Genomic DNA, 22398 nt, shown 5'->3' with positions numbered 1-22398 from the left:
AATTTCTATAAAGCCCTAGGTCAAAATTCCTATTAAACCTCATTGCAGGACGAATAACAGATAGTTCGAACTAGGGCTTTATTTTGAACACCCGTTTCATTGCCACGTGTAGATGCGGGCAGTTACTTTGGGCTTGTAAATTTCAAAAATGGCGCCCGGACGGGAAGATGCAAATCAAGCGTGGGATATTTAAATGGCGGGCTTGATTTTCAATTCTGAATGCCTACATTTGCAGCCCTAGTTCGAATTAGGCTGCAAGTGTAGACATACCCACGGTAAACTGAAATTCCTAATATACCTTCTCTTCTCTGTATCATTATTTTCTATAGTCATATTATGCTCCACACTAACTTGTCTCCTCTGAATGTAAATAGTCCCAATCTCTTTTTATAAGGTTTTCCATGCCCTTACCAGTGTTCCTTCTAAGCTGCGCAGCATCACAGCTTCACAGGTGATTAATTATCCCCATTCAGTCAGTCAGCTCCATGCATGGAGCCCTGAGCCTCTGACTGGGCAGGGCTGATTAATCACCTGTGGAGCTGTGCTTCCCTGTAATTTAGAGGGAACACTGGCTTACTCATACCCCAATGTATTAAATAAATGGATTTAAAATAAGAGTAATTATTTGAAGTGCATGCATAATAAATAAAAAAACCCTCTAAAGAACAGAAAACTTATTTTTAAAGAACAGGAATAATTAGCATATGTGCTAATTACATTGGAATTCTATAATCAAGTCAGTTTTGAAAGTACTAACACCCTGAAGAATACAGTATATAAAGTCCAATGGTATACATTAAAGTAGCATGAATGAAAGAGGAAATCTTTAGCTTTATTCATTGAAGCAATTGTCTAGAATAAGTGATAAATGTTTTTCCTGACCTGTGAATACATTTGAGATTTTGGAAACTTTCCCATTCCTCCTTGGACAAAACCATGTAAATATTTAACATAATTCAAATGAAGTTTTGTTTGATTCTTCCTTAAAATACTCTATGCCTAGTTTACCAAAAAGCACAACTATATTTGAGGAATCTCTGAACCCCATCCTCTATTTAATTACTTTTTTTTCTGATAAGATGGGCATAAGTTTCATTAATGTTTGCACATGCTCTGATAACAAAATTATGATTACAATATTTTAAAGTGTTTTGTCTGACACGGTTCTACATTGTAGGTTAATATTTACTTATCATTATCAGACTCAGAGAAAACTGGTAATTAGAAAAGCAAAGGTCAAAGATAGGAGCATTAACTTTCTGGGGTTTCTCTGGAGAAAGAGAGAACATCACTGCATTAATAGAAAGCACAGGTGTTACTATACTCCATCAAAGAAAATAAGCAAACCAAGTGACTAAAGAAATAAATGCACTTATTATATTGCATAAAAACTTATGGAATGGGCTTCACAAAAAACGGAAACTGAATGTGCTACAATGCATATTACAGGAATGGGAATTCCAGAATAGCCATGTATGGCTACTGTTAGTGCAGACCAAAAGGAACCGAATTTGCATTCACCTAGCCCTGTTTGAAAGAGGATTATGTTAATACAAATCAAGTATCTGTTGCTTTCCTTTGCAGTTTCCACACAAGGCTGTTAAAGCATAACATTTTTGTGTGTTCTGAAATAAATATAAGTATTGTAGCACAGCCATTAGTTGAGCAAGTGTCCAAAACGGGCTTCAATAGGTCAATCAAGTCCAGTCCCCTGCACTGAGGTACAACTAAGTATTATTTAGACTATTTCTGGCTATTTCTAAGTGTTCTTATAAACCTTTGACAGATTTTACCTTCCATTTGTTTCAATGCTTAGCTATCCTTACAAGTAGGAATGATTTCCCTAACCAAAGTTCCACTGCTGTAATTAATATATTACTACTTGTCCTTCACTTATTGATTAAGCAGAGCAATCTATCACCATCTTCCTTATAACAACTTTTAACATATTTGAAGTCTAATACATCTGCCCTCCACTTTTTCTTCTCCAGAGGAAACAAACCCAATTTCTTCAATCTTCCCAGGTAGGCCATAGTACACGACCTTTAATATTTTTTACTGATCTCCCCAAAGATTTCTTGAATTTGTCCGTTTCATTCTTGAGTGATGGTGTCCAGAACTGGACACAGAAATCTTCTATGGTTTTATCAGGACTGAGTGGAGATTTACTACTTTTTTTCTTACATTGTTATGTTAATAAAAGTCAGATAATATTCTTGTTTGTTCATTGATAGTTACACAGCAATATTATTGTGTATCAGAGGGGTAGCCTTGTTTGTCTGGATCTGCAAAAGTGACAAGGAGTCCTGTGGCACCTTATAAACTAACAGATGTATTGGGGCATAAGCTTTTGTGGGCAAAGACCCATTTCATCAGATGCATGAGGTGGAAATTTCCAGAGGCAGGTATAAATATGCAGGCCAGGATCAGGCTGGAGATGACAAGGTGGATCCAATCAAGGAGGATGAGGCCCACTTCTAGCAGCTGATCTGGAGGTGTGAATTCCAAGAGAGCAGAAGCTGCTTTTGTAGTTAGCGAGCCATTCACAGTGTTTGTTTAATCCAGAATTGATTGTGTCAAACTTAAAGATGAACTGTAGCTCAGCAGTTTCTCTTTGAAGTCTGGTCTTGAAGTTTTTTTGCTGCAGGATGGCTACCTTTAAATCTGCTACTGTGTGTCCAGGTAGATTGAAGTGTTCTCCTATAGGTTTTTATATATTGCCATTCCTAATATCTGGTTTGTGTCCATTTATTCTTTTAAGTAGGCACTGTCCAGTTTGGCTGATATAGAGAGGAGAGGGGCATTGCTGGCACATGATGGCATATATTATATTGCTAGATGTGCAAGTGAATGAACCAGTGATGGTGTGACTGATCTGATTAGGTTCTGTGATGGTGTTGCTGGTGTCGATATGAGGGCAGAGTTGGCACCGAGGTTTGTTGCATGGATTGGTTCCTGAGTTAGAGTTACAATGTGAGAATTTGCTTCAGGTTGGTGGGTTGTCTGTGGGCGAGGACTGGCCTGCCTCCCAAGGCCTGTGAAAGTGAGGGGTCCTTGTCCAGGATGGGTTGTAGATCACTGATGATGCGTTGGAGAGGTTTTAGCTGAAGACTGTAGGTGATGGCCGGTGGTTCTCTGTTGTTTTTTTTCCTGAGCTTGTCTTGCAGTAGACGGCTTCTGGGTACATGTCTGGCTCTGTTAATCTGTTTCCTCACTTTCTCATGCGGATATCATAGTTTCAAGAATGCTTGGTGAAGATCTTGTAGGTATTGGTCTCTGTCTGAGGGGTTGGAACAGATGTGGTTGTATCTTACTGCTTGGCTGCAGACAATGGATCGTGTGGCGTGTCCAGGATGGAAGCTGCAATATTATTGCAACATTGTTGACTCTCATTCATTATAACCTCCAGATTATTTTCTGCAGTCTCCTTCTGGGCAGTCACTTCCTACTTTGTATTTGTACAATTCATTATTCCTTCCTAAAATGAAGTGCTTTACATTTGTCTTTAATGAATGTAATCCTATATATTTCTGACCATTTCTACAGTTTGTCAAAATAGTTTTGCAATCTGAATCAGTCCTCCAAAGTACTCGCAATTTCTCTCACCATGGCATCGTCCTCAAATTTTATAATTGTACTCTATCCAAATCATTTATGAAGCTATTGAATAAAACTGGACCCTGGAGAGATCCCTAAAGAACTTAATTGAATAATATTCTCCAGCTTGATTGTTAGCCACTGATACCTACTTTCTCAATATGGTTTTCCACCTTAAAGTAGGTTCATCTAAGGCTGCTATGGTAGGTTTGTCCTTAGTTTGCTTATGAGACAGTATCAAAAGCTTTACCAAAGTTGAGATATTTCACATCTACTGACTCCCTCCATCCACAAAAACGTATTGTCTTATTGTAAACAAATATTAGATTGGTTAGACATGATTTGTTCTTCACTCATCCATATTAACTTTCACTAGTCATCTTGTCTTCAAGGTTCTTTCCAGATAATCCTTTTTAAATTATTTGCTCCATTATCATTCTGGGTATCAAAGTTAATCTGACTGGTCTGAAAATCCCCTGTCTGTCCTATTCTCTTTTTATAATTACATTACTGTAATTGTCCTATTCCAGTCCTCTGTGATCTCGATTATCCTCCACATATTCTTAAAGATAATCACTAAAAGCTCAAACATCTTTTCAGACAGTTCCTTAACTGTTCTAGAATGTATTTCATTAGGCCCTATCAACTTTAAGAATCTAACTTGTCTAAGTAATTGCTTTTTTATTTCTGTAAGTTAGCCTCATATCCTATTCTATTTACATTGATGTTCCCTGTATTAATTGTCCAATCACTGCCCATCTTTCTGGTGCAAATGATTGAATTAAAGGCATATAATACATAGGCCATTGCTGTATTTTATCTTCTGTTTCCCTTCTCATTAAGTAATGGTCCTAAAATACTGGGTCTGTCTGGGCACCTTTCAGAGGGTCAATTCAGGGTTAATTGCTCAAAACCAGGGCTACTTATAGCCCAAGACTGGGATCCTAACCTATCAAGCACACAACCAGTCACACAGAGCACTTCAGCTGCCACTCTGGCCATCAAAAAGCCTCATAAGCAGAACCCCTTAGACATCCAGTTCTACCTGTACCACAACCAGCATCCACTTTATGCAGGTGAGAGGTTATTAAACCCAATCTCACCACCCCTGAACAGTTTGTCTCAGTCCCAAAGGACCAGCCATAGTCCCAGGTCAATGTATACCTCAGATCTTGTAGCCTTGTAATTTTGTAGATAATAAGTTAGTTATAATGAATGTATGTTATAGCATAAGGTTGGATTAAACTTAAACAGAAGATGTAGGCCTCAAACAGGCCAGGCAGCTTTGTTAAATTAGCTCCAGTTCTGTCTGATGTGAGCATGTTCTGATGTTAAAATGAAGGGATGGAATATTTTAATGCATAGTAATGTTAGTATTAGATAAAGCTTTGTAATAGATAGAAGGTTCAGTGCTGAAAGTCCTTGTAACCTTGTGAAGTGACTAGAAGTACCCTCTTTGTTCCATGCTGCAATTATGTAAATGCATTGTTTGTGTGAATGAGAGAAAGAAAATGTTAGGAGAGATAAGTGGGAAGGCTATAAGTGTGATGGTCAGAGGAGGAGCTGGAAACTCAGAGTCACCAAACAGTTATCAATTAAGCAAAGTATTTTGAAGACGGAGATTAGACCGCGGTAGATTGATGAACCCTGAAGTTAGTGGCAAGCACCCTAGATAAGAAGCCAATAACAAGTTTTACCAGAAGACAACATCCAGGAGGAGTAATCAGCATACTGATATCAGATGACTGCGAGAACAACCTCCAGATAAACAAATGTCACAGAAAAATGGATTGTGATGCTGTGTGATTGATTAAGGCTTGACAAAGCAAAATGCATAGACTTGCATGGAAAGAAAATCCAATAAAGGATGGAGTGTCTTGTATGCTTCTTCGGGTTCCATCCTGCTACAACCATGGAGCATCAATCTGGACTGACACAAACCCAGCTTCTCCCTCATACTCAACTTATCTGACCAATAAGTTGGATCAAGCAACAGACTGGTAACTTATTCCATCAGCAGGACGTGTGTCTGTGTGTGTGTGTGTGTGTGTGTGCACGTGCACGCTTGTGTGTGAATGCATATGCTACTTTGTTATATTATCAATAAATGTGGCATGTTGCCTTATCCCTCTGAAAAAGATCCCGTGTGCTTCTTTTAAGAATAACAATCTTACTCAAAAGAGTATGCTGTGCCAATCCTTTAGAATCTAACAAACATCTAAAGGTTTATAAAGAAAAGAAAGAAAAGGTTTGAGAGTGAGATTGCTAAAGAGAATACATTACATACATCAATCACAAAGTCCTTGATGCAGGCTGTTCGCAGAGATGTTACAAACTGCTAGCTTAGAAGTCTCTGGTGTACATCCTATGTTAGGATGGGTCAGCAAATCCTTCCAGGCCCTCTGTCTATAACAAGGATACTTCTGGAATCAGGAGCAGGCAGAAGACAAGATGGTACTTTCATATTCCTGGTACCTCCCAACCTTGAGCTGGTCACATGATCTCTCTCTGTCTTTCATGGAAGTAGCCATGATGTACTCGCTGATCTGCAAGTTCCAGACACATTCCTCAGGTGTTTATTGACAACCTTGAGAGTCTTCGTCTATGCAGCATCACTAATTAGCATAGCCATTCATTGGATAACCATTCCTCACAATAGGTGGTCGAGGCCTATTGCTCTCCCAGACAGAGAACATTTCCAATACAGGTACAGAGCCCATATTCATAACTTTACATACAAAAATCATACAAGTATATGAGAACCATACATAGAATCCACATAGCATAAGCTTTCAGTTCACATCTCACATGGCCCACTTTGTACAGAATTTGGGGCAAACACTCACTGTTGGGTGCAACAATGACCTGCCTGTTCACATTAAAATCCAATGATGTGACAGCCCTTAATTATTTCTCTAAACAAACTGCCAAAAGTCCTTAACTTCTTTTAGTTCACACGGGATCTTACCTAACAGTTCTCTGAGTTCTCTGAACTCTGCCTCTTGAAGGTCACTCTTTTTTTTTCAGCTCTTTTCCTTCCTATAGTTCCTTAGAATCATGAATGTTATTATTTCATAATACTGGAGTGTTTCAAACACCTGAGTTAAAGTTCATCATCAGGGTCTACATGGCACAAGACAGTGTGTTTTAGAAATCATACCCCAATAGAGCACATTATTTTCCTATAAAAACAAAACCCTTAGGAAAAAAATAGGTAAAAAACCACCAACCTGTTAATGATGAAGGGACATGTGTTTCTACACCCCTTCAGAGACATTTAAGTTTACTAATACATCAATGTAACTGATAAGCACAGAATTCGTCTAGTAGCTCTTTATCTCACATCAGGTCTTATCACCAAGAATGAAGACTACCCAGTAAATGTCCAAAGATTTTCTATTGAAAGATAAGGCAGATGACATACTGTGAGCACTGGTCTTAACATTTAGTCAGAATTAAGTGCACAAAATAGGAAGTATATCTGAAGCTTCTTTAAGTGGGAAATGAGAGCAACAGCCACAGAACTTCAAACTGAGCCAAAATATGTTGCTATAAAAAGAATATAAAAGGCCCCCCACAAAATAATAAAAACATCTGGCATAAGACTCTGAATACATTTAGCAATAAATAGAACTTAACTCTGCATGTTACTCCAAAATTCTTGGCAGCTATGCTTAGCCTCAGAAAGTCAATTGATGTAAGTCCCAAAACGGGACATTGCATTAGCAAAAGAACTTTATAGTCAAAAACTGAGGAACTCAACAAACCTAGGCTATGTCTAGACTGCAAGCCTCTTTCGAAAGAGGCTCTTTCGAAAGAGAGCGTCTAGACTGCACGCGGAACTTTCGAAAGAGCAAGCCGCTTTTTCGAAAGAAAGCACCCAGTGAGTCTGGATGCTCTCTTTCGAAGAAGCCCTATTTACATTCAAGAACGCCTTCTTTCGAAAGAAGCACTTTCGAAAGAAGGCGTTCTTCCTCGTGAAATGAGGTTTACCGCCGTCGAAAGAAAAGCCGCGTTCTTTCGATTTAATTTCGAAAGAACGCGGCTGCAGTCTAGACGCAGGTGAAGTTTTTTCGGAAAAAGGCTACTTTTCCCGAAAAAACCCTGAGTCTGGACACAGCCTTAGGTAATAAACACAAGGGATGTCCTGTAGATGCTTCAGGTGGCAAGGAGCCAGTGGCCATCCCCTGTGATTCAGCAAAACCGATAGAGGCATGTGATATGCTCATATGACCCTAGATTACATCTTCCGTAAGTAACTTTCCATGTACAGGGACTGTGGACTTTAGGACAGTACATTTCCATGCACATTTCAAAGGTACACCTGAGGCAACTCCATTTTGTCCCATGCCTGCTCCAAATTCTCAGGTCTTTAGATTTACAGCTAAAAGGAGTATATTGAACTATGTCCTGAAGATCTTCCAATATTTTGGAAACTTCCAGACAAAATTCTGCAAGTGAATATTCCATTACTGCTACAAATCTAATATAAGGACTTCACAGTCATTTGAATGTATATGATCTTTTATCTAATTATAAACCTATTTTTCAATAAATAAATCTTTAGTTAGTTTACTAAGGACTGCGTGATAGCATGTTATGTGGGTAAGATCTGAGAGGTAAGTGCCCGATACTCAGTAGGGATTAGTAAGAACTGTACATATGATGAATTGGGCTTTCAGTAATATATTATTATAGTAGACTTGTTCATCTGGTTGAGAATTTTGTTTGGCTTCTGGTTAGCCAGAAGATATTGTAGATTTTTTTTTTTTTTGATACTGGCTTGGTAAGTCAACTCAATTGTATGTAAAACCATCTTCATGTCTGTGGAAATGTCCTTTTCTTTCCCATTGTTTGATTTTTACAATGTCGTAGAAACTCATTTTAGTCTCCAAAACATCTGTAGTTTTCCTACTGTGGAGAAGAGATTTATTTCCTTTCTCATTATTGAATAAATCTTGGACTTGTTCATCTTCAGTCAGGTGACTCTAAGTGTTGGCTACAAACGAGATCTGCAAACTAAAGCAACCAAATAGGAAATACCTATGAATTCAAAGCAGGTTTTGAATAGGAACAGGAGCATTTGTATTCATGAGACTGAATTCATTGGATTTTTCATCTACAGGAAATCAAAACATTTTATGAATTTATTGCTTGAAGTTGCACACAATTAGGTGGTTCATAGAAAGTTGGGTAAACTTTACTTCTTCCAGTTTTACAGCTGCAATCTATGTGCAGTGGCCAAACATGGCACGATCACAAAATAAACTACAGTAACTAATTTACGGTCAGATTTTTAATAATAGAAAAATCAGCCTGTTAAATGACTCTGCAAGTTAGTGTATCAGTAATCAATTACCCTTTGTCTACAGTGTGTTAAATTCTCTTTTCTTCAGTGGAGTTGAAAGGTCATATTTACAAGTTGCCAGAAACTGTTATTTCCATTCTGTGGGAAATATCTTTTTTAAAAAAGGAATTAAAAGGAGATAATATTAAAAATGTCTGTGGAATGAAAATTCAAAAAAAAATTAATTAGTAAAACATTTTATTTCAATAGTTTTTCAAAATGCTTTTTTAAACTGTTACATTCTAATCATATATAATTATATATGTTAATATGTAAAAGTGAAAATGAAAAGAATCAAAATGAGAGTCCTACAAAATAAAACATTTCAAAATATCAACATTATTGAAATGATACCTTTTGACATTATCAAAATAAGAAAATAAAAAAGAAATGTGTTGACTTTTTCCCACTGAATATTTGATCAAAATACATTCCAACAAAAATGTTTTGATTTTGATGAAAATGCAGATTTCAATGGAAAGTTTTAGGCTACATGTTTACAAGTTTTAATTTTTGTGCTTTATTTTACAGTATTCAAATATCTGTAGGCAATATATTTGTCACTTTCACACAAAAATCATGGGCCTACCCTTGCATTGGGAGTTCCTCAGGGAATTAGTGAAAGTCCAAGAACATCCTGGGAGAGTCCTTAAGTAAGATATGTCTTGTGTTTTTAGGGGAATATTATGCCTAGGACCCCTCATAAATCTGTTTAGCCTCAGTGTGTGAAGTCTCCAATATGTTAATTCCTCTGCTAGGAGATGAAACTAAACAGAAAGACTTATCTATATCTCTGTCTAAATCTCTATCTCTATCTCTATCTCTATCTCTATCTATCATTTGTCATGTGAACTCTTGAGCAGATTAACACAGTCATTTTGGAGTTTTACAAGAGGAAGTGTGAAAGGCTTTTTTTCTAGTTGCAGCTGTAAGTTCAAAATTGTCATCTTGAACATGTTGAACAATGGAACAGTGTTTTGATCTGCCACAAATGTGGTATGTTTTCTTTTCTGCTGAAGCTACAATTAACTTTCACTGGATGAAATGCTATAAGAAAAAAAATGGTTAGTCAAGACAAGTACATATACCACAAAACATCAGAGAAGCTGATGAATATGTGGACAATCACATTCAGGAAGCATCACTTAGATTCAAGTAAGAAAGGAATTGGCATCTGAGAAACAGGGAGATTAGAATCCAGCAAAGAAGAACGGGTCTACACTTACTGGGAAATAGGCACTGTAGTGACTGATCCCTCAGGGCTTGATTTAGAGGCTCTAGTTAAGACCATTAAATCAACCACTGATTGCTGTCTCATCAATTCTGGTACTCCACCAAAACAAGAAGCATAAGGGGAATCAACAGGAGAGTTTTTCCCATTGACCCCTCACAGAGACGCCACCGTAATGCAGTAGAAGTTATAGTGACTCTAGCTATGCTATTCATGTAGCAGGAGTTATGTACCTTAGGTCAACATTGCCCCAATGCAGACCTGCCCAAACTTCAGTGGTTTCAAAGCCATAAGAAGCAGGAGGATCAGGGATCATTCTGCATGGCTGAAATTGAAGGAAAATGAGCTGGTTGTGAGAGAGAGAAGGACCAAAACAAATTCCATATATTTAAAAGTAGCCAAATGTTATTATGTTCTCCACGTGGAAATGGCAGAAAATATCGCTGACAGTCCATGTAGTCAAAAGGAATGGAGAATCCAACCAACAAGTCTATCAACCATGTTAACAGAAAGGGATCATCTTATCCACAGAAGACAAATGAACCTTGTCAGAGATTTTATGCTAAAAATAGAAGGAACATTCTACTGGGGACATATGGGCAACAGGACTAAGAACTCTCTTTCCAATATCAAAGCTAAAAAAATCACTCACTAGATAAGTAGGTTTTGATGCTATGTGGAGAGGGGACCACATAGTTTGTATGGCCTTCATCTCAGTAAAAGGGTATGGCAGTCTTCAGAGAGACAGACTAGTTATGGAAAAATTAAATTAGCAACAAAAGAGAAAGAAGAAAGGAGGAGTACATAAATGTTAATTAGACACAAAATCAAGATGTTGAGAAGAAAATTAATCAATGTACCAAGAGATGTGAAGAAAGGTTTTAATTGCCTGTACAGCAATCCTTTGTAAAAGGCAAGAAGAATTGAATTGAAACTTTATTCAGTTAAAATTCAAACTAGTTGGTACTACTGAAACCTGGTGGGAATAGTCACATGATTGGGATGTTAACATCAGCCATTATAAATTGTTTGGGAAAATTCAAGTGGGCAAAAGGGGAAAAGGAATAACTATAACAAATGGTATTACCTGTTTCCAAGTAGACTGACTTCTGAATTTGAAGTTTCTTTAAATGCTCATGGATCAATCTCCTAACAGATAAAGATACGGTAGTATTTGATGTCTGCTACAAACCACCTAATCATATTAGAGAACAGAATTATTTTCTTCTTGTGCACCTACTTATAATGTGTAAGAGGGGAAAGCTGAATTATAATGGGGAGGGAGCATCAATCTGGCTAACATACCTGGAGTCATCATGCTGCTAGTATTAAAATATCTTTGGAATGTCTAAAAAAATTATAGATGACAGTTTCTAGCGTAAGGTTGTTGTATCCAACTTCACATAAATAATGAGCTATATATAATGAAGTATTGATCACATAACTAAAAATTAATGATAGCTTCAGGATAAGCGCTGTCTTCATTCCATGTACACATAACACATTTGATCAAGTTCCAGACAAACCTTTTTACAAACACACACAAACACATTGCTGCTTTAAAGGGGCAAGTTTAGCAGTGTTGGAAAGAACTCTGAGTCCACTGAAATAAAAAAAATAAACAAAAAATTAATTATTTTTTAAGAATTAAAAAATACCACACAATTTCACAAATGAGAAAAAAATGGCTATACTTTAAAACAAACTGGCTTAGAAAGAATGCAAAACCAATATTTTAAAATGTTTTTCATAAGGCATATCAATTAATCTATAGGGGTCTGTCTATACTAGCCCCCAGTTCAAACTAGGGAGACTAATGTAGGCATTCGAAGTGGCAAATGAAGCCCGAGATTTAAATATCCCGGGCTTTATTTCCATCTTCCCATCCGGGCGCCATTTTAAAATCCCCCTAGTCTGAACTAACTGCCCGCGGATACACACAGCAGTCAGACGTTAACTCAAACTACGTCGTTAGTCTCTCTAGTTTGAACTAGGGAGTTAGTTTAGACATACCCTAGGAAATGTAGAAAACTGATATGGGAAGTAATAGTACACAAAGAACTCCAGGAGACATCTAAAAACAGTAAGAAAGTTTCTGTATTAAGAATAATGGGCAAAATAACATATTGAGGTAGTTTTAGAGGAACAAAAGAAGCTAATATTGTGCCAAAATAAATAAGACTTCATAGGTAATAATGAATCTGTCAGCCTGACACTGATCATGGACAAAGTAATGGAATTGCTAATGAAGAAATTGATTATTAAACAATTTAAAAAGTAATGTCATGAATATCAAATTGTATTTATGGAAAATAGATAATGTCTAACTTGATATATTTTGAACATCTTGTAAATCTGGCATCACCCATGGATGAACACTTTTCACAAACTGGTTTCTCCATAGCTGATCATTCAATATTTGTCCTCCAAGGAAATCTGCCCAATAGCTTCCAAAGGCAGGCCTGGAAATCCAAATTCATTTCTGTGCTAGACAATAAAACCATTGTTTTAACTGATATAATTATGACTCATTACAATAATTGCTAACACAACATATTACCTGCTGCCCCTAACTGTGCATTTTAAAACTTTTAGGCATAATAATTTAATTCTCAATTGCCCACTTCAACTGAAATCCTCCAAATGCAATACCCCCATCTGCGTAACAATTGATTCTTATTTGTATTTAGCTCGGACACTCTGAATCTTTCCACAGACCTGAAGAAAAGCTCCATGTAGGTTGAGAAATCAGTACCTTCCAGCAACAGAAGCTGGTCAAGAAGCAGGGTATGTCTACACTACCCCGCTAGTTCGAACTAGCGGGGTAATGTATGCATACCGCACTTGCTAATGAAGCCCGGGATTTGAATTTCCCGGGCTTCATTAGCATAAGCGGGGAGCCGCCATTTTTAAATCCCCGCTGCTTCGAACCCCGTGTAGCGCGGCTACACGGGGTTCGAAGCAGCGGGGATTTAAAAATGGCGGCTCCCCGCTTATGCTAATGAAGCCCGGGAAATTCAAATCCCGGGCTTCATTAGCAAGTGCGGTATGCATACATTACCCCGCTAGTTCGAACTAGCGGGGTAGTGTAGACATACCCGCAGATATTAATGTATTTACCTCTTATCTAAACAGGAGCATCTTTAAACTTTTAAGGCTTCCAGGATAAAGGTGGAAAACACTTGCCATGGTTGTTGTTTACTTTTCCTGCAATAGTGTTGTGATTCATTCGTGAACTGAGGTGGTATAATGAAGAAGAATTAGAAATTTTCATGTATAGCTCTCAATGCAGTTTACCAAAGTGGGTACATATAACCACTTTCATTTTGGAAATGGAGTAAATGAACAACTAGGAAACTAGATAATGATGCACATGGACACAGCATGTTTGCAGAAACATTGATGTTACCCAGAATGCCAACAGTCCACACACCTCTCCATCACACCAAGTTTCTTCCCCTACCTGTGTAAGACTCTTTGAGGGAATTTGGGTAGGGATGGTTAGGGGCTCTGGCAGGGAGTTTGGTGCTCAGTGCAGTCTCTGGGCTGGGGCAGGAGATTGGGATACAGTAGGGGTTATAGGGTGCAGGCTCTGGGAGGCAGTTTGGGTGCAGGAAGCAGTCAGGGTTTCGCTCTGAGACTTGGGTGTGGGAGAGAGTCTGGAATACATGGTCTGGGATGGAGTCAGCATGCTTAATTCAGGTTCTGGATTGGAACAGGGCTGCAGGAGACAGTGAGGGGTGCAGAGTTGGGAATTTGGGGTACAGGGAGAGTTTGGGAGTGGGAGAGGATGGAGGTGCAGGCTCTGAGAGAGGGTAGGGTGAGGGGGGGTAGAAAGGTGGTGCTTACTTGGGGGAAAACCCTCTGGCAGTGGTTCCTAGGCAGGGAAGTCTGGGGGGTCTTCACATGCTGCTGCCCACCAAAACTGCCCCCTCACCAAAACTGTCCCCTCAGCTTCCTCTTGGCTGCAAATGTGTTCAGAGTGGGGGCAGTTTACAGAAAAAAATCTCCTGGGCCCACAGGGATGTGCCAGCCACCTCATAGGGATGTGGTCTCCAACCTCTCGATTGCAATTGACTGGTCAATCGGGGAGGCGTGACCAGCTGATCATGAGGCATTTGGGCCCCCCCATTTGTCCCCACCCCCAAGAAGCAGCCCCCACTGATACTAACTCCAGTCACAATGGAGGTAGTAACAGCTTCCAGTAGCATGCAGGGGAAGTCCTGCAGCTGAACACCAGGTCTGGGGCCTCAGGAAGCACACGGGCTGCTCTTCCCCTTCCCCAGTCATTGCACTTCCTGAAAAGCTGGATCTGTCATGCGCTGGTGACTCCCTTCCCTCTTCTGCCTTCCTGCATGGGGGGAGGTGGGGAGGAGTAGAAGTCCCGGGACTGCACAAGCTCCAGCTGCTCAGGAAGTGTACGGCTGTCATGGGGAGCAGAGGAGCAGAGTGCATGCTTCCTGAGCAGTTGGAACTGGTGCAGTCCTGGGACTCCTCCCTTCCTCTCCCCCCCCCCCCCCACAGGAAGGCAGCAGAGGAAAGGAACTTGCCGGTACACCAGCCCCCAGCCCCCACTAGCATCTTGCCCTCTGCCCCAGCACCCTGCCTCCTGCCCAACCCCCCACAAGCACCTAACTGCTGGCCAGATGCCCACCAGCACCCTGATCCTGCCCCCTGCCCAAAGCCCCACCAGCACCTTGTCTCTTCTCTCTGGCCAGACCCCCACTAGCACCGTAATCCTGCTCCCTCTTTCCTGGCCAGACACCTACCCCCAACTTGCTCCTGTACCCTATTTTCTACCCAGATTCTGCACCCCCATCCCTATTCCACTCACTGGCAGTCCTGTCCTGCACACTGGATCCCTCATTTTTGGCCCCACTTCAGATTGTAGAGGGGCCCACTAATTTCCTTGGAACCCAGGAAAGTTAATCTGGCCTGGGCCTGGAGTGCCAGGGGAGTGAGGTGTCTCAGTTGGGGCCACATTAGTGAGGGGGAGTTTGGAGGAGTTGGGTTTTTTTCATCTCACTTGTGTGGCCCCCGACTGACTTTTCTGTGGGTCAGTGACCCCTGACTCAAAACAAGTTCCTTGCCCCTCTCATAAAGAAAGACAATGCTGAAATATTTTATGTTTGACATAATATTGTATTTAAATATGAAGCCAAGCCAACAAGCCCCCAGTTGCGGCCAAGCCCCTATCTAGCTGAAGCATCATAACACTCTGGCCACTGCATTCCCCCTCCCCCCCCCCCAGATGCCAAACCTGAGCCTGTCATACACTGGAACCCTCTGTCCTGAGCCTCTCACTTCCCTAAACTCCTGCACCCCCACATCCTCAGTCTTCTTCCACAACACTCCTGCACCATCCACACACCAAAAACCTGTGTCCTGAGCCCGTCATACTCCCAACCTCTCTGTCCTGAGCCCCTCACAAATCCCAACCCAAATTCCTGCACCCTCATATCCACAAGCCTGTGGCTTGCTCAGCTCCGCAACCCTCCACCTGACCTCAACACTCCCCAGCCTGGAGCTTCCTACTCGAGCCAGAATCCCCTTCTCCACCTCCTCCTGCACCCAAATTTCCACCCAGATCTTGCACTTCTCACCCCTTCCCACATCCAAATCCCTCATTCCAACCCCAGAGCCTGCACCTCCCATTTCAACCCAGTGAGAATGAGTAAGGGCTGGGGACACCAAAGTGATGGAGAGGAGGGGAACAGAGAGGGTGGGGCCTCAAGGAAGGGGTGGGGTCTTGGGGAAGGAATGGAGTAGATCTTGGCTTGTCCTGACATTTAAAAAGTGATCTTGGGTGTAAAAAGGTTGGAGACCACTGTCATAGAGAGAGTGGCTGGAATCTGCTCTAGCCCCACTGAGCTGCCCGTTGTGGTGGCAGGCCCTCCAAGGCTCTTTTAGATCACCCAGGTGTCAGGCAGGCTGGGGGATGCACCAGAAGGGGAGTGTGTGGGGACAAAAGTGACACACCGAGGGGGGAGCATGGGAGCTGCCGGTGGGGACGGGAAATGTACTATCTCCAGGCTTTGGGACAGCAGTATTCCTGGTGCCCGTGGATGTGCATAGTGCACAAAAACAGGTGTACAAAAACAGAAATTAAACCAAAAAAATGAGAGTATACTAGTCATTGAGGTCAATCAATGCCTAGGAGGAAATGAGAGAAGATATTAATCCAGGGCTTTATGATTTTTTTTTGTCAGCATAAATAAAGGTCAATAAATGTTTGAGTAATGAACTCATCCAGTTTACACTTCAGAGGAAGAAGAAGTGCCCATTTCCCCTTAGTCACAATTAACCACAAAATATCTCAAAGATAATTTCTTTAAGCAAAAGTTAGCCATATATATCAGCTTTAAACTGCCTTAATGGAGCATCTTCCTCTTCCATACTGGAATGTCATTCTGGAAGCCATTATCTGACCATAGAACACCCCTGCCCTTCCTTCCTCCCTCCCCAAACACACACTTCCTGATGTTCAGTCAGGATTTATATGATTATTAATAAAATGGCACCACTCCTTAATTTTTTCAGAGCTCCAGTAAGATTCAGTTTTGAAGAAAGAGCTCCAGCTAGTACCAACTTCCAGAGAAGAATATTTTAAAAATATGCAATAATAATAGTACAGCGAGATAGACATCAAGTAAAGAAAGTGGCGTGATAATGTGATACACTCACAGGTTACAAAACGCTTGACTGAGCAAACTGTCTTAGAGCATGATTGTGAAGCAAGTTAGGTGCATGGGTGGAGAAGTCTCTGAACTCTCATCGCAGCACCAGGAAATACAATGTAGGGAGAAGCAGCTTCAGTTTCCATGACCAGGTCAATTCACGGTATGTATGAATAAGTAATGAAGTAAAATCCTGTACTGTGCCAACACTGACAAGTAAGAATTATAGCCTTCCTCTACCCTGTGGAGTCTTTTCAGAAAAAAACTTAAACAAACAAACAACCTAGCAGGAATTCTGTGTAGCCTTCATGAATGAAATTACGTTACTAATTTTGAACACAGGGAACTGTGAACACTGTGAAATCACCAGGAAGAGCAATTATATCAGAGCCAGGGGTAGGGGAAAGAACGGGGACCAGGGCAGCCTCTGACACTCTCTGGTGGCAGGGGAAAGATCCAGGCCTGCCTCAGCCTGGCCCAACCCTGCAGCAGCCAGAGGGAGAGAGCCAGGGCAGGCCAGGGCTTCCACGCCTCATCCTGTCCCTTCCCTGCCCTCCTTCCACCCCAGCTGCCAGGAGGAAAACTGGAGCTGCCTACTTCCAGAGACAGGGGTTGGTGAGTGTAGCAAGCAGGGGGTACGGCCCCCTAGTAATTAAAAAAAGTAGACAGGATTGCACTGGTTTAATTAATCATTTTTAATTTGAGAATTATTTACTGTTTGTGTTTTAAAGGAGGTACAATTAGTGATTATCTCTATCATTCTTTCATTTGCTTTCCAACAGAGCTGTGAAAAAAAATGGATTTTTTTGGGTGATTAGCAATTCTGGACTATTGAGAAAAGAAACTGATTTTGGTTGAACCAACTTCAGAGTGGGCTTTTTTGGGGGGGAAGGGAGCAGAGGGGTATCTTGAAGTTTAACAAAATGTTTTGTTTTTATTTTAAACACTTTAAAAAACGTTTCCATTTTTAAAATAACATTTAAAGAAATGTCTAAGGGTATGTCTACACTACCACCCTAGTTCGAACTAGGGTGGTTAATGTAGGCAACCGGAGTTGCAAATGAAGCCCGGGATTTGAATTTCCCGGGCTTCATTTGCATATTGCCAGGCGCCGCCATTTTTAAATGTCCGCTAGTGCGGACTCCGTGCCCGCGGAGTCCGAACTAGCGGACATTTAAAAATGGCGGCGCCCGGCAATATGCAAATGAAGCCCAGGAAATTCAAATCCTGGGCTTCATTTGCAACTCCTGTTGCCTACATTAACCACCCTAGTTCAAACTAGGGTGGTAGTGTACACATACCCTAATTGAAAAGTAATTTTGATTCAAAAAGCAAAAATGCTTCATTATGAAAGTATAAAAAAAATGTTTGATATTTTCTGACTGTTTTGGTTACATGATTTGGTGAAAATGACATGACTTTGCAAATCTTATCCCAAAAAAGGGGAAGTATCACCCAACACTATTTTCTCATACAGTTTTTTATCTACTAGGTATATTAATGTTTACCTATTATATAATACTTATCTATAGCTGTCAAAGCAGTCAAAAATACATGAGCATTCTTATGCACATTTTATATAAAGAGAAATGTAGGTCAAAGGAGACTAAATAACTTTCCCGAGGTCATACAAGAGGCCACACACATCAAGGATCCCTGCTCCTTTGACTCATTGTCTGGTATGTATTCTATTGTATTAAAAAAAAAACCCAGACACTTCAAGGAAAAAAACTACATACATATATTAATATATCTCTATTCTGTAGTAAAGTCTGATGAGAATATGAACCTGAAAATTTACAAAAAAAAAATCTTGTGTGTCATGAACTGAAGTGCTCAGAAATTATAAATATTTGGTAAAACAGTATCTCAAATCTGAAATTACTCTGATAGAGAAAAGGGGGTTGAATACTAACATCCACATAAGTCACAGGTGGGTGGATAAAACTAGTCTTCACTACCCAGATCACATTTCAAGTTTATCTATATTTAATATGGTTTTAATTATTAAAATTCAGTAGAGCAAGTTTTCTAAGAGGGAAAATATGCTTGTGTAGTTAATGAGTATATTTGTTTACAATTTATAAAACTGAGAAAGGAGAATGGCTTTTACTTCCATAAATAAAGAATGTGTTGCTTGCTTGGGAAATAATTAGGTTAAAAACTTTGGGAAGAAGTACTGTTACTCACTTTAAAAAATATTATGTTTAAATTATTTATTACATTTTATTTGTCCTAAACTTAATGAACAGTCAAGCTATTTTTATACTTATGTAATATGTATTTTATACTATTTTCACAGACACACCGGCTTCTAAGTGCTAGGACACTGAAGAAGAAATGAAGCCATTAAAGACATCTGCTGAACCCTAAGAACCAAAATGGAGTCTGAAGTTACTGTTATTTTAAAATGTGCCAGTGCAAAATCACACTATAATACAGACAACTCTTGCTGGGAAAAATCATGCAGTAATTGTCTTAATTATGTCCGTTTACAATGCAGGGACAACTGATGGAGTAAAAATGGCTAATAATGAGTTATGTACTAAATGGCTTTAAAATCATGTACCTTAAGAGATATACTGGATAAGGCATACATGCTGCTAATCTTGATTCAAAGCATGTAACCCACACCTAATGCCTTCCTCTTGATGCATTGGAACAAGTCTAAATCAAAGAGAGCATTTAAATCACCTTCCACATTGGCAGACACTGCAGTACTGAATGTCCTGGCCACAGTCCATGAATTTTGTTTTCTGTGGTCTAAGACTGATCTGATAAATTGGGACCCATTTTTTTAAAATTGGTGATTACAGCATATGCACTAGGGAGAGGGCCTGCCAAATTGTGTTCCAGGAATAGGAGAACTTGTTTGTCTCATTGTTTAGATGGCCAAATGGCTTACTACTCTGAAACCAGAACTCAAAGGCACTGTCTTGCTCCTGGCAAGCTCTGACAGTCACTAATCTACTACTGAGTCATTATCAACAATATTTCAATCACCTTAGAACCATAAATGAATTATTCTTTCCACTGGCTTTAATACTGCTTTTAAACTTTAAAGGAAGGACAAAAAACTCTGAGTGTCTAAAGTTGAGCTCTTTAAACAATATTTAGAGATCTAAATAAAATTGGGACGATTTTCAGATATTTGTAACTCCCTGAAATCCCAGAGATACCTCTTGAAAATCAGTTTTAAACAATTTCATTAGTGAACTGAACAAAAACACCAACTCTTAACTCACCCAATTCAGCATTTATATAGTACCAACTTTTGGACATGCTTGGTCATGATTGATTTCTACAGATTATTTTTCTCTTTTCCCCAGGTTGCAGTTTCAACCACTTGTTATCTTTTTTATTATAACCAAAGCTTTGTGGAAAGAAGGGTCCTTGATAACAGCAGAGCATACTGTAGTTTAAGTAAAGTAAAATCTTAAGACTTAAAAAAATTACTTTGCGTGATGAATTATTTTCACTCATCTAAGATAAGGTGTGTCTGCACATGTAGGCAGTAAGCACCAAATCCTCAAGGGTATTTTGGTGTGTAACTGAAACTGAAGTCAAAGAAAGGTGGGCACTGTCAAAGAGTCCAGTATGCCTGTGGCTCATCCTCTGCCTCCCATTTAGGATTAAGTGAAGACATGTAACCCTAAGAAGGAGGCAGACAGAAAGGGGCAGGAGAGTTCTCTCTGGTATAGAGATGGAAAGAGTCAGGAGGTGCAGGAGAGCGCTGCCTAAAATCAGAGTGATGATATAAATAGCAATAGAAAATTGTTTGAGGGAGCTGCAGGAGTTGTGAAAAAGAGCAGTATCAGAGTGTCTGGTGATAAGATCTGTGGAAAGCTGTGAGCAAGGTGTGGAGGGTAATAGGTGGAGAACATGGCCAGATAGTGGGAAGACTTGTGCAGAGGCCCCTAGGAATGAGGGCAAGGACCAGAGTTGTCAGTGTAAATTGATTGATTTTGGAGGGAAATCCCAAGGAGAAGTTTTTGGTCTTTCAGGCAAGAACATTGGGGGATTATAATGCTCCGGGACACACTTTGGTACAAGATCCAAGTTTGGGGGAAGAGCTCATGAACAAATGGTTGTTCTGAGAGGGATTGCAGGCCAACAATCTGAGAGAGATAAACATTGATGGGAACTCACCAAGGCTAGGTGTATTGTAGAGGATAAGTTTGAATTAAGATACGCAACTTCAGCTACATTAAGTACGTAGCTGGAGTCAAAGTATCTTAAATTACATGTTGGCACCATCCACACAGTGGAAGGACAACGGGAGCACACTCTCCCTTCGACTTTCCTTATTCCTTGTAAGAACAAGACTACTGTAATCAGTGAGAGCACCCCTCTCTTGACTAGACCCGTTTGTTCGAACCCTGGAACATCAACTACGGCAGCTTTGATTTTCTCTGATGGAAAACCTAAATTGGAGCTACAGAAGATTTGAAGTAGAGAAGTGGGTCCTTAACTCTCATGTGACTTTGAAACAATACATATGAAGTGGAATACCTGTGAAGTACCTTGAGGTGAGGGGGATGCAAATTCTTCCTTCTGAAATCAATTATATGTTAGATACCTCTTGTGTACCAATTACCAAAACAAGGACATCTGCTGCATAATGGGTGAATTAAATACATGATGAATAGGCTGGTTCTGAACTGAAGCTCACAGACTTCCCTTGATGTGGATTTCAAAAGTACTCCTGCCACAGGATGCGATAAGGTTGGGATGATCTCTGGCAAGTTTATTAGCATGTGTGTAGGTTCTTTTATTGTTTTTAATGTTTTCTTTGTACGTTAAAAAGAAACTAGGCTTGCTTAGAAAGAACTGTATGGTGACATAACTATTGCAATTGCAACTGTTAACCATCTCTAAAGAGAAAACAAGTAGATGCTCTTGGCCAGCCTATCTGTGCTGGGAGATACACAGTGAAGGCAGCTGGAAATTCACCAAAAGGGAGAAAGATGTGGATCTCCACCCAAAAGAGGAAAAGGGAGATGGAAGCCTGAGATTGGGTTCATATTTATACTACAGAGGGGAAATATAAATGAAGTTCCCCTGAACTCCCACAACATCCTTCATGCTTTGTTTTTACATTTACATGTAGCCATATTGAAACACAGGCTATATAGCACTGCAGAGCTATTTTGGGATACTGTACTTATGGTACTACAAAATAGCTATTCCGCATCTTTTGAGCAAGCCCGTTATTTCAAATTATAACGGGCTTGCTATTCCAATGTCCCTGTAAACCTTGTTCCACAAGGAGTAAGGGATATTTCTGAATAGTGCTCACTGTGTAGACAGCGCCAATTTTCAAAATACGCTATTTCGAAATTAACTTGAAATAAGCTACGCAATTTGCACAGCTCAAATTGCATAACTTATTTCAAGCTATGGGTACAGTGTAGACACACCCATATTGTTTGCTTCTATCTAGCTTACCAAGAGATCCAGATTCCTCCGTATCAGTGGCCTATATTCTTATTTACCACTCTCCCAAATTTTCTGTCATCTACATGTCAGTCATATATTTGTTTTCT

The sequence above is a fragment of the Pelodiscus sinensis genome, chromosome 1 (assembly GCF_049634645.1).
Source record: "Pelodiscus sinensis isolate JC-2024 chromosome 1, ASM4963464v1, whole genome shotgun sequence".
Lineage (NCBI taxonomy): Eukaryota > Metazoa > Chordata > Testudines > Trionychidae > Pelodiscus > Pelodiscus sinensis.
Note: the sequence above shows the minus strand (reverse complement) of the source record.